Genomic DNA, 12565 nt, shown 5'->3' with positions numbered 1-12565 from the left:
TATGTATAGAAAAAAACATAATATTTATAGGGTTTGGTACTATCTTCAGTTTCAGGCATCCAAGAGATGTTGAGATAGATATCCCCAGTGAATAAGGGGAAACTACTACATTCAAAGAGCTAAAAGAACAAAACTGCCAAACCAGAATACTATACCTGGCAAAATTTTAATTCATAAGTGAAGGAGAGATAAAGATTTTGCCAGGCAAACTAAAGCGGAGGGAATTAATCACTAGACCTACCTTATAAGAAATACTAAAGGGAGTTCTTTTTTTTAAATTTTAAGTTCCAAGATACATGTGCAGAATATGCAGGTGTGTTAGGTAGGTGTATATGTGCCATGGTGGTTTGCTGCACCTATCAACATGTCATGTAGGTTTTAAGCCCCACATGCATTAGATATTTGATCTAATGCTCTTCCCCCTCTTCTCCTCCATCCCCAATAGGCCCCACTGTGTGTTGTTCCCCTCCCTAGGTCCATGTGTTCTCATTGTTCAGCTTCCACTTACGAGTGAGAACATGAGGTGGTTGGTTTTCTGTCCCTCTGTTAGTTTGTTGAGAATGATGGCTTCCAGCTTCACCCATTTCCCTGCAAAGAACATGATCTCATTCTTTTTTATGGCTGCATAATAGTCCATACTGTATATGTACCACATTTTCTTTATCCAGTCTGTCATCAATGGGCATTTGGGTTTGTTACGAGTCTTTGCTATTGTAAATAGTGCTGCAATTAAGATACTTGTGAATATGTTTTTACAGTAGAATGATTTATCATCCTTTGGGTATATTCCCAGTAATGGGATTGCTGAGTCAAATGGTATTTCTGGTTCTAGATCTTTGAGGAATCGCCACACTGTCTTCCACAATGGTTGAACAAATTTAATACTCCCACCAACAGTGTAAAAGCGTTCCCATTTTCCCACAGCCTCGCCAGCATCTCTTGTTTCCTGACTTTTTAATAATTGACATTCTGACTGGCCTGAGATGGTATCTCATTGTGGTTTTGATTTGCATTCCTCTAATGACCAATGATGATGGGCTTCTTTTCATATGTTTGTTAGCCACATACATAACATGTCTTCTTTTGAGAAGGGCCCGTTCATATCCTTTGCCCACTTTTGAATGGGGTTGTTTATTTCTTGTAAATTTGTTTAAGTTCCTTGTAGATTCTGGATATTAGACATTTGTCAGATGGGTAGATTGCAAAAATTTTCTCCCATTCTCTAGGTTGCCTGTTCACTCTGATGCTAGTTTCTTTTGCTGTGCAGAAGCTCTTTTGTTTAATTAGATCCCATTTGTCAATTTTGGCCTTTGTTGAAATTTTTTTTGGTATTTTAGTCATGAACTGGCTAGCCACATGCAGAAAACTGAAACTGGACCCCTTCCTCACACCTCATACAAAAACTAACTCAAGATGGATTAAAATTTAAATATAAAACCCCAAATCATAAAAACCCTAGAAGAAAACCTAGGCAATACCATTCAGGACGTAGGCTTGGGCAAAGGGAGTTCTTTAAGTTAAAAAATATATATATGATACTAACGAATAATATGATAGCATAAGAAAGGATAAAACTCATGGGTAAAATTAAGTATAAAGATAAATACAGAATACTACATAACTCATGGTGGCTTGTAAATCACTTTTAGAGCCAGTGTAAAAGTTGGAAGACAAAAGCATTCAAAATAGCTATTAATAAAAAGAAAAATTAATGGTATACAATATAAATAAATATAATTTTGTCATCAGTAACATAAAGTGTATGAATAAGATAACTGAAATTGTAAAATTTTTTGTATACAAGCTTAAGTTGTTATCCGATTAAAATGAACTGTTAAAACCATAAGATATTTCATGTAAGCCCCACAGTAACTATGAATACAATACCTATAGAAGATGCACAAAGGAAAAAGAGAAAATAAAACATACCAATAAAAAATATGAAACACAAAAGACAAGAGAAAGAAGAAAGAGAGGAACAAAAAATAAGAAAAAAACAGAAACAGGTTAACAGTAGTAGCAATTACCTATCAATAATTATTTTAAGTGTGAATGAATAAGACTCCCCTATGAAAAGATAGAGAATACTTTCTAAATTGCTTAAGTTCCTTATAGATTCTGGGTATTAGACTTCCGTTGGATGAATAGTTTGTGAATATTTTCTCCCATTCTGTAGGTTGATAGTTTATTTTGCTATGCAGAATCTCTTCAGTTTAGTTAGGTCCCACTTGTCAGTTTTTTTTTTTTTTGTTACAGTTGCTTTTAGGGATTTAGCCAAAAATCATTTGCTAATGCTGATGTCAAGAATGGTATTTTCTAGGTTTTCTTCTCATATTTTTATAATGTGAGGTCTTACATTTAAATCTTTTATCCATCTTGAGTTAATTTTTGTATATGTTGAAAGGTAAGGGTCTACTTTTACTCTTCTGCATGTGGCTAGCCAGTTATCACAGCACCATTTATTGAATAGGTTATCCATTCCCTATTGCTTACTTTTGTCAACCTTCTCAAAGATCAGATGATTGTGTATGTGTGGCTTTATTTCTGGGGTCTCTATTCTGCTCCATTGGTCTATGTGTCTGTTTTTATCCCAGTACCATGCTCTTTTAGTTACTGTAGCCTTGTAGTAGGGTTTGAAATCAGCTAGTGTGATGCTTCCAGTTTTGTTCTTTTTGCTTAGGATTGCTTTGGTTATTTGGATTCTTTTTTGTTACATATGAATTTTAGAATAGATTTTCCTAATTCTACGAAGAATAATGTTGGTAGTTTGATAGGAATAGTGTTGAATCTGTAAATTGATTTGGGCAGTGTGGACATTTTAATGATACTGATTATTTCAATTGATGAGCATGAAATGTTTTTCCATCTATTTGTGTCATCTCTGATTTCTTTCAGCAGTGTTTCATCATTCTCCTTGTACAGATCTTCAACCACTTTGGTTTGCTGTATTCTCAATTTAAAAATGGGCAAAGGGTCAGGTGCAGTGTCTCACTTCTGGAATCCCAGCACCTTGGGAGGCCAAGGCAAGTGGATCACATGAAGTCAGGAGTTTGAGACCAGCCTGGCCATGTTTTGATGACAAAACACCATCTCTACTAAAGACACAAAAATTAGCCAGGTGTGGTTGTGCAGGCTTGTAATCCCAGCTACTTGGGAGGCTGAGGCAGGAGAATCACTTGAACAGGGGAGGCAGAAGTTTCAGTGAGCCGAGATTGCACCATTGCACTCCAGCCTGGGCAACAGAGCAATGACTCCATAAAAAAAAAAAAAAAAAAAAAAATGAGCAAAGGGCATGAACAAACACTTCTCAAAAGAAGATATACAAGTGGCCAATAAACATATGAAAACCATGCTCATCCTAACTAATCAACAGAGAAATGCAAATCAAAACCACAATGAGATACTACATCACACAAGTCAGAATGGCTGTTACTAAAAAGTTGAACACACACACACCACACAAACACACATACACACATAATGGTGAGGCTACAGAAAAAAGGGAATACTTCTACACTGTATGTGGAAATGCAAATTAGTTTAGCCACTGTAGAATGCAGTTTAGAGATTCCTCAAAGAACTTAAAACAGAATTACCATTCAACCTAGCAATGTTATTATTGGGTATATAAACAAAGGAAAATAGATCATTATACCCAAAAGACACACATACTAGTATGTTCATCACCTCGCTATTTACAAAAGCAAAGACATGGAAGTAACCTAGATCCCCATCAATATTGAATTGGATAAAAAAATTTTTACATATACACCAAAGAATACTATGCCATAAAAAACGAACAAAATCACATTCTCTGCATCAAGAAGTATGGAGCTGGAGGTCATCATCCCAAGCAAACTAATGCAGGAACAGAAAACCAAGTAGCATATGTTCTCACTACTAAGAAGGATACAAACATTGACCACAAATGGACAAAAGCATAGGAAGAATCAAGACTGCAGTCTACTAGAGGGGGTAGAAAAGAAAGGGGCATGATTTTGGGGTGCAATTGGTTTTTGGGTGCAATATGCCCTGAAGCAAACCTGCAAATGTAACACTGGTATCTAAAATAAAAGTTGAAATTTAAAAAAAAAAAAAAAAAAACCCAGAGTGGTGGAATGGAATTTTTTTTAAGCCAACGACAAACAAGACAAAATGAAAATCTAACTACATGTTGTCTACAATAAATCTGCTTTAGGTTTAAGAATATACATAGCCTAAAAGTAAGGAATAAAAAAAATATATACTTCATGCAAATAGTAATCAAAAGAGAGAAGTCACATAAGTGGTTTTACTTGTATCAGACAAAATGGATTTCCAGTCAAAATTTGTCACAAGAGACAAAGAAGGACATAATGGTAAAGGGGCCAATTTACTGGAAGATACAAGAATTATAAATATATATGCACTCAACATCAGAGCACTTAAATCTGTAAAGCAAATATTGACAGAACTGAAGGGAGAAATAGATAGCAGTATGATAATAGTGAGAGACTCTAATAGTTCATATTCCATAATTAATATAACAACTAGATAGAAAATCAATAAAATAGCAACCTTTAGCAGCAATATACACACAAACTTCAACTTACAATGGTTCTACTAATTAATTTTTCAACTTACTATGTGTTTTTTGGAACTTAACTCCATAGTAAAAAGAGGTGAATCTGGTCTTATGATGATTTGACTTATAATGCTTTGACCTCATGGTATACTTATCAAGGTAATAAGTGCATTTTTGACTTACAGTTGGTTGCTCAGGGCATAACCCATCTTAAATCAGGGAGCATTTGTAGACCAAATGGACATACCAGATCTTTGCATAACATTCTACCCAACAGTAGCTGAATATACATTCTTCTCAAGCACAGGAAAACTTCTCCAGGATATATCACATGTTCAATTACAAAACAAGACTTAATATAATTATAAAATCTGAAGTTATACCAAGTTATCATTTCTAACCAAAATTGAATTCTACTAGACATCAGTAACATATGGAGAACTGGAAATTTTCAACTAAGAAGAAATTAAGCAACACATCTTCACCCCTGGATAATCAATGAGTCAAAGAAAATCAAAAGAAAAACTAGAAAATAACTTGTAACAAATAAAAGTAAAATAACAAAACAACGAAACTTATGAGATGCAGGAAAAGCAGACTACAAGGGACATTTATGCAGATGTATCTACCTTGAAACGTAAGAAAGATGCTACATAAGCAATCTAACTTTATACCTCAAAGAATTAGTAAAAGAAGAACAAAGTATTCACAAATCTAGCAAATGGAAGGAAATAATAAAGTTATAACAAACGGAGTACAAAGAGAGTAGAAAAAATAAATAAAACTAAGAGTTTGTTTTTGAAAAAGATAAACAAGTTGACAACCCTTTTTCTAGACTAACTGGAAAAGAAAGATTCAAATAAAATCAGAAATAAGAGAGGAAAATTCAGACATTATAACTGATGCCATAAAACTTAAGGATCGTAAGATACATGTATGAACAATTATACACCAAAAAACTAGATAATTTAAAAGAAATAAACTTTTAAAACATACACCCTACCAAAACTAAATTTTCAAGGTATAGAAAGTCTGAAAGACCTGTATATAGTATGAAGCTTATAATAGTAAATAAGAAACTTCCATTTTAAAAAAGCCCCGGACAAAATGGCATCACTGGTAAATTCTACCTAACATTCAAAGATTTTCATTCCTTACTGTTTGAGGATTGTTTTTGAACAATCTCAAACTTTTCCAAAAATTCCAAAATTTCAAGAGAAGGGAACACTTTCAAACTAAATTTATGAGGCCTGCATCACCCTAACACCAAAGCCCGACAAAGACACTACTAGAAAATCAAACAATGGGCCAATATCCCTGATAAATAGAGATGTAAAAGTTCTTGACAAAATACTAATAAATAGAATTCAACAGCATCTTGAAAGGATTATACACCATGACCAAGTAAGGTATATGCCTAGGATGCAAAGATAGTTCAGCATATCAAAATTAACTAATGTGATACACCATATTAACAGATTGAAAGATAAAAATTATACAATCATATCAATAGGTACAAAAAAGTATTTGATAAAATTTTACATCTTTTTTATGATGAAAACTTTCAGCAAAACTAGGACTGGGAGGAAATTACTAATGAAGACCAAATATGACAATCCCACAGCTAGCATTTTATTCAATAACAAAAAGTTGAAAGGCTTTTCTCTGAGATCACAAACAAGGCAAGGATGCCCACTCTCACCACTTCTATTCAACATAGCACTGAAAGTCTTAGCTAGAGTAGTTAAGCAAGAACAAGAAATAATGTCTACCAAATCAAAAACGAATAAGCGAAATTGTCCCTTTACACATGACATGACCTTGTATATAGAAACCAGTCAAAACCCCATTTAAAAACTTTTAGAAATAATAAATGAATTAAGAGAACTTGCAGGATATACATTCAATATTTATATATCAACTGTATTTAGATACACTAACAACACATTGAAAATGAAACTGTGACAATAATTCCATTTACAATAGCACAAAAAAGTATGATTAGGATTAAACTTAAGTAAATGAGAAACTCATAAACTAAAAACTAGAAAACAGTGATGAAACATTAAACAATCCAAAGAAATGGAAAGATATATTTTTGAATTGGAATTTTTAATATTGTGAAATTGTCTATGCTAACTGAAGCAATTTATGGATTCAATGCAATTCTTATCAAAATCCCAATAGCAATTATTTATCTAAAGTTCATATGAAACCAAAAAAGGATGCCAAATAGCCAAATAAATCTTAAGAAAGAGCAGCAAAGCTGGAGGCATCACATTTCCTGATTTCAAGCAATACAAAGCTACAGCAATTAAAAATAATATGGTACTGGCATAAAGACAGACACGCAGGTCAGGGGAACAGAATAGAGAGCCCAGAAATAAAACCACACATATACAGACAACTACATTTCAACAAAGTTACCAGGAGTACACAATGAAGATAGGATAGCCACTTGAACAAATGGTGTTGGGGTAACTGGAAATCCATATACAAAAGAAAAATATTGGACCTTATATTACATTACAAAAAATTAATTCAAAATAAAGACTTAAAATCTGAAACTGTAAAATTTATAGAAGAAAACATAGCATAAAAACTTTATGACATTGGCCTTGGCATTTCTATGACCTCACATCTGTTAAGATAGCTATTATCAAAACAACAAAGGCCCAGTGTTTGTGAGGATGTGGAGAAATTGGAAACCTAATATACTGCTGGTGAGAATACAGTATGTGATTCATACAGCTGGTGAGAATGGTTCAGCCACTACTTAAAACAGCATGGAGGCTTCTCAAAAAATTCAAAATGGAACTACTATATAATACAACAATTCCACTGCTTCTGGGTATTTATCCAAAAGAATTGAAATCAGAATATTCAAGAGATATTAGCACTCTCATATTTATTTGTAGCACTATTTGCTATAGCTAAGAAGTGAAAGCAACCTAAATGTCCACTGATGGATGAATGGTGACATATACAAGAAATATTATCCAGCCTTAAAAAAGAAAGAAATTCTGCAATATGTGACAACATGAAGAACCTGGTGGACATCATGTGAAGTGGAATAGGTTAGTCACCAAAGGACAAATATTGCATGATTCCATTTATACACTTAAATTTATAGAATCAATGGAGTGGAATGGTGGTTGACAGGGCTGAGAGGGGGAAATGGGAAATTGTTAATTAGCATAAAATATGATTTGTACAATATAAAGAAGTTATAGAGGTCTTCTGAACAACATTGTGTGGATAGTTCACATTATGTTTTATACACTTACAATGTATTAGTAGGGGAGCTATCATACTGTGTTTTTTCCACAATGAAATAAATTTTTTTAAAAATTTATGTTAACTGTACAAATTTATATGTCTAATCATAGTAAAGTGAGAGGATATTGATCTATTGATCCCAGTTTAATGACTATCTCATATGAAAGTATATACAGTGAGATCTACATATGCATATATGTGTATGTTTGCATATTGGTTTACATATCTGACATTTCAACAGTTTTAGGCCTTTAGGTATATGACAAATTAATCTTCCTGAATACATGTGGAAAGCCTCAGTAATTTTGATGATGACAATAAGTTATTGGTACTCTTTTGGTAGCTTGGTTTTAGATTAATTTGAACCTAGCTAGGTGCCGTCTTTCTGAAACACAGAGGGTAGTTGATACAATGAGTAGCTCTTCCGTGTAGTTACAGTTATAAATTTGAAAGTAAGCCTGTTTTGTATATTAGAATAATGTCTCTCTACAGGTTCCCTTTAGTTCATTTTAAAGGTTCCTACCAAACATATCTATGTTAGCATCGTTTCGAGTTTCTATCTAATGTGCTAAAATAATAGAAAAACGGGAAAATGAGGGATTTGTTTCATCTGGGTTCATAGTACTTCTTGTGTGACCTTGCTGGAGGAACTACTCCTATTTTTTCATATTCTAGTACTTCCTCCCTTTTTATTACTACATCATTGAGAGATAAACATAGGGATATCACACAGATACTTGTATCTTTATTTTTGTGGTCACCTATGGAGATGAGCTAGATCCCCTCCCAATTAATAAACTGAAAGTTTAGTCTGATAACATTGCACACCAAAGAAATACACGGCAAAGTTTAGTACTCACACAAGAGAAACCTAGGGAGAGGAGAACAGGCACAAATAAGTCCAGGCTGGCTTGAGTTAGGTGTTTTAGTAGTTAGAGAGTACAACTAGTGAGCCAGCGCCAAAGGAACCCTAATGGACATTCTTACCAGCTTGTCCAGCTGCCAGCGCCTGGGCGCAGTGGCTCACCTCTGTAATCCTAGCACTTTGGGAGGTGGAGGCAGGTGGATCGCTTGACCTCAGGAGTTCGAGGCCATTCTGGGCAACATGGTGAAACCTCATCTCTACAAAACATACAAAATTATCCAGACATGGTGACTCATGCCTGTAGTGCCACCTACTTGGGGGACTGAGGCAGGAGGATGGCTTGAGCCCAGGAGGTGGTGGTTACTGTGAGCCAAGATTGTGCCACTGCAATCCAGCCTGGGGACAGAGTGAGACCCTGTCTGAAAAAAAAAAAAAAAAAATTCTGTCAGCATCAAATATTAAAAGTGGAGTCAGATATAGCAATCATATTAATAATATTTAAGGATGAATGTACTTTGTAAAGGTATAATAGATAAATAAAAATTATTGTACTTACCTGTTTCCTGCCTGTAAATCAATAAAGGTATTTTACAGAATGAAGTAAGAGGAAATCAAGATCTCTATTCATTAACAAATTACACATATGCTTCATTATATATCCAAGTATATTATGATGCCAAGAAAAAAATAAAGAAGATGGAGAAAAAAAAGTTATAGATGTTGAAAGACAAGAAGCCATCTGAATGGAATGTGAAAATAGTCAACACAGCAGGTCAGACAGGAGAAAATTGAGTCTAAATGAAATTAACACAAGAGGCTTAAAGTTCATTCAAAAAACAAGAGTAATGACTGTCATTAGGACAGATAATGTATTCAGGAATGTAGAAATTAGGAATCGAAGAAATAATGTGTTGCAATTTTTAATTCTGAAGGTAGGAAACTCACTGATTTTATAAGAAGAAGTGGAATACGAATGGTTTATTCTTTATGCAGCAAAATTCAAGGACTAAGTTTTCCTAATGGCATATGACTATTACAGTGTATTTGTTTTGGTTTGTTTGACAGTCTGCAAGTATGTTTACTCAATTTTTCTATATTGGAAGCTGTCATGTTATAATGTGAATGGATTTTCTGAATACAGCTATCTCAATAGAATGCTGTTAGCTCTTGAATAACTCTTGACCTGGGTCTTTATATAAATTTGCCATTAAACATAATTCAATGTTATCTAACTTTTGGTAGCATGAACACATTCTCTATAATCTGTCACCACTAAATGGAAGAATTAGTAAGGTTCTTGACTTTGATGATATGTATGTTCTTGTCTATGGTGACCTCACTGAATCTGGCAACCTTTAAAGCTAGTCATCACAAATATTGAAATGCATTTCTCATATCAACTTTGCTTTAAATATATTAAATGTAGGCCAGGGGGATGATGAAAAGTTACTTAATGGGTACATTGTGTGTTATTCAGGTGATGGATACACTAAAAGCCCTGACTTCACCATTACACAATATATCCATGTAACAACATTACATTTTTGTCCCATAAATTTATTCAGATAAATAGAAAAACTGTAGACTAGGATTAGATCATGTCTGCTTATTTGATTTCTGCCACTTTTTAAAACATAGAAACAACCAGTAAAATCTGGGAAAAACTGAGTTTATATAGTTATTGATCATGATGTAGGGACAAAACGTTTTGTCATATGGTCAGTAAAAAATAAATGAAGACCATGAATTGAAATAACATAACATTCTTTCAAGGAGGCAATGAATAAAATACAGTATTATGTTTCAAGAAATTTGCTTTTGGGGTAGTTTGCAGCCAAAGAAAATTAGCCTATATTTTTACACAATGCACATGAGTCCAGGTCAGCTTTCAGGGCTCACCCTTTGAATAATATGTAACAAACACTATCCAAGCCTCCAAACTGACTAACTGCAGAATTTTCCACTTTTATTTCATTCTTCTTTAGCATCACTGATTTCCTTAATAAATTGTTCCTTAATAATTGTTCACAAGTTATAAAAGTCTGATATAGTTTTCTCCTTGTTATACTTTCCTAAGAACCAATGCTCCATATTTCTCCCTTCACCTCTTTCCTTTTTGTAACTAAGTACTTTTGTGTGTACTTGTAGCCCGTTTGTACTGCTATAAGAAAATATCTGATACTTGGTCATTTACAAATAATATGAATTTATTTCTCTGAGTTCTGAAGGCTGGGAAGTCTAAGATCAAGGTGCCAGCAGAATTAGTGTCTGGTCTGGCACTTTCTGGTGAGGGCTGCTCTCTGCTTCGAAGATGACACTTTGACATTGCATCCTCAGGAGTAGGGGAACACTATGTTCTTACGTGACAAAAGGGACAGAAGGGCCAGAGAGTGCTCTCTTCAACTTCTAGCCATTTTTTACAAGGGTGTTAAACTCATTAATGAGGGTAAAGCCCTCATGACTTCATCACCTCCCTAGGGCCACACCTCTTAATCGTGTTGTATTGGGGATTAAGTTTCAATATGAACTTTGGAGGGGACACCATCTGTCAAACCATAACTCTGCATTTTGCTCCAACCTAACTCCCTAATGCCTAGCATATTCTGAGCTGAAACACTATTGATAGAAAGTTTAGGAATACTGTAAGGAAATCACAGTGATATCACAAAGTCCATTGGATTCACATGTATACACACTCATAGATAACTTGTATCACACTCCCTAAGAACTATGGATTCCTTATCTCCTTAATAGTATATTGTCAACATTTCCCACATTATTAAATATTCAGAAACATTATATTAATCCCTACAAATTATTCCATGACATGAAAACACCATAATTTTTTAAATCATCCTCTAATAGGAAAACTAAATATTTTCTTTATTATAATAAGCGCTGAGACAAGTCTTATATACTTTACACATATTTTTTTTTACTCTGAAAATTTGGGAAAAAATCACTTTATGAAGAAATATAATAATAGAGATAGTCTAGGAAACTTTTCTGTTAACTATGGTTTAATATTTAACTAATGCATTTGATATCACCATTTTCAATTCTACAAAAAACTAAAATTAGAAATCCAGACTAGTGTAATTTTTTCAGAGTCCTTGATTGGTGTACTGGTTCTTGTTCACTTTTGTGTACAAAGAATACTAAGTGATAAGAAATGATTCTATGTTGATAAGTATTTACACACAAATATCAATAACTCATCACCAAATCAAATGTACTTTTAACATCTGTTCATTCATCTGGCTATATTTGTGTAAATAATATATAAATAAAGAATTTAACAGAAGCTTAGATATTGAAGGTTTATAATAATAAGAAGAAAATGAGTCCAGTATTGCCATGTTTAAATCAATTGGTGGTGGAATCTGACTTTTCTATCTCTTAGTTTAGCATTGTTATTTTATTGTACAATGATGTAGATACCAAAAGTTTGGATACATATGCAGATGTTTAACCAGCAACTAATAATTCAAAATATCTGGTGAATATCTGGTGATTTCCTTCACTTGTTAAGACTATGTGTTTTTTTTTTTTTTTTTGGTATCCGTAAATTAGTCTAAAATTTGCCTTGCCCCAAATCTTCTTTTCTGCGTTTCATTATATTCAAAGAGCTACAACACTTGGACAGAGAAGTTTCCATGACTGATGTGACCTGAAGCAGGTTTTCTGAGGAAGTTCACGTATTTCTCTAAATACTTTTTAAATTCTCATTTTTTTTCCATAAGTGCATTTATTTCAAATATGCAGATATTTTTGTTAGAAACATTGTTGGCTGATTAATGTTATTTAGTAGTCACACTGGAGTTTATTCCTTATAAAATATTTATCTAATTATATTG

The sequence above is a fragment of the Papio anubis genome, unplaced genomic scaffold (genome assembly GCF_008728515.1).
Source record: "Papio anubis isolate 15944 unplaced genomic scaffold, Panubis1.0 scaffold299, whole genome shotgun sequence".
Lineage (NCBI taxonomy): Eukaryota > Metazoa > Chordata > Mammalia > Primates > Cercopithecidae > Papio > Papio anubis.
The sequence above is the reverse complement of the archived record's forward strand: the minus strand, read 5'-3'. Positions refer to the sequence as shown.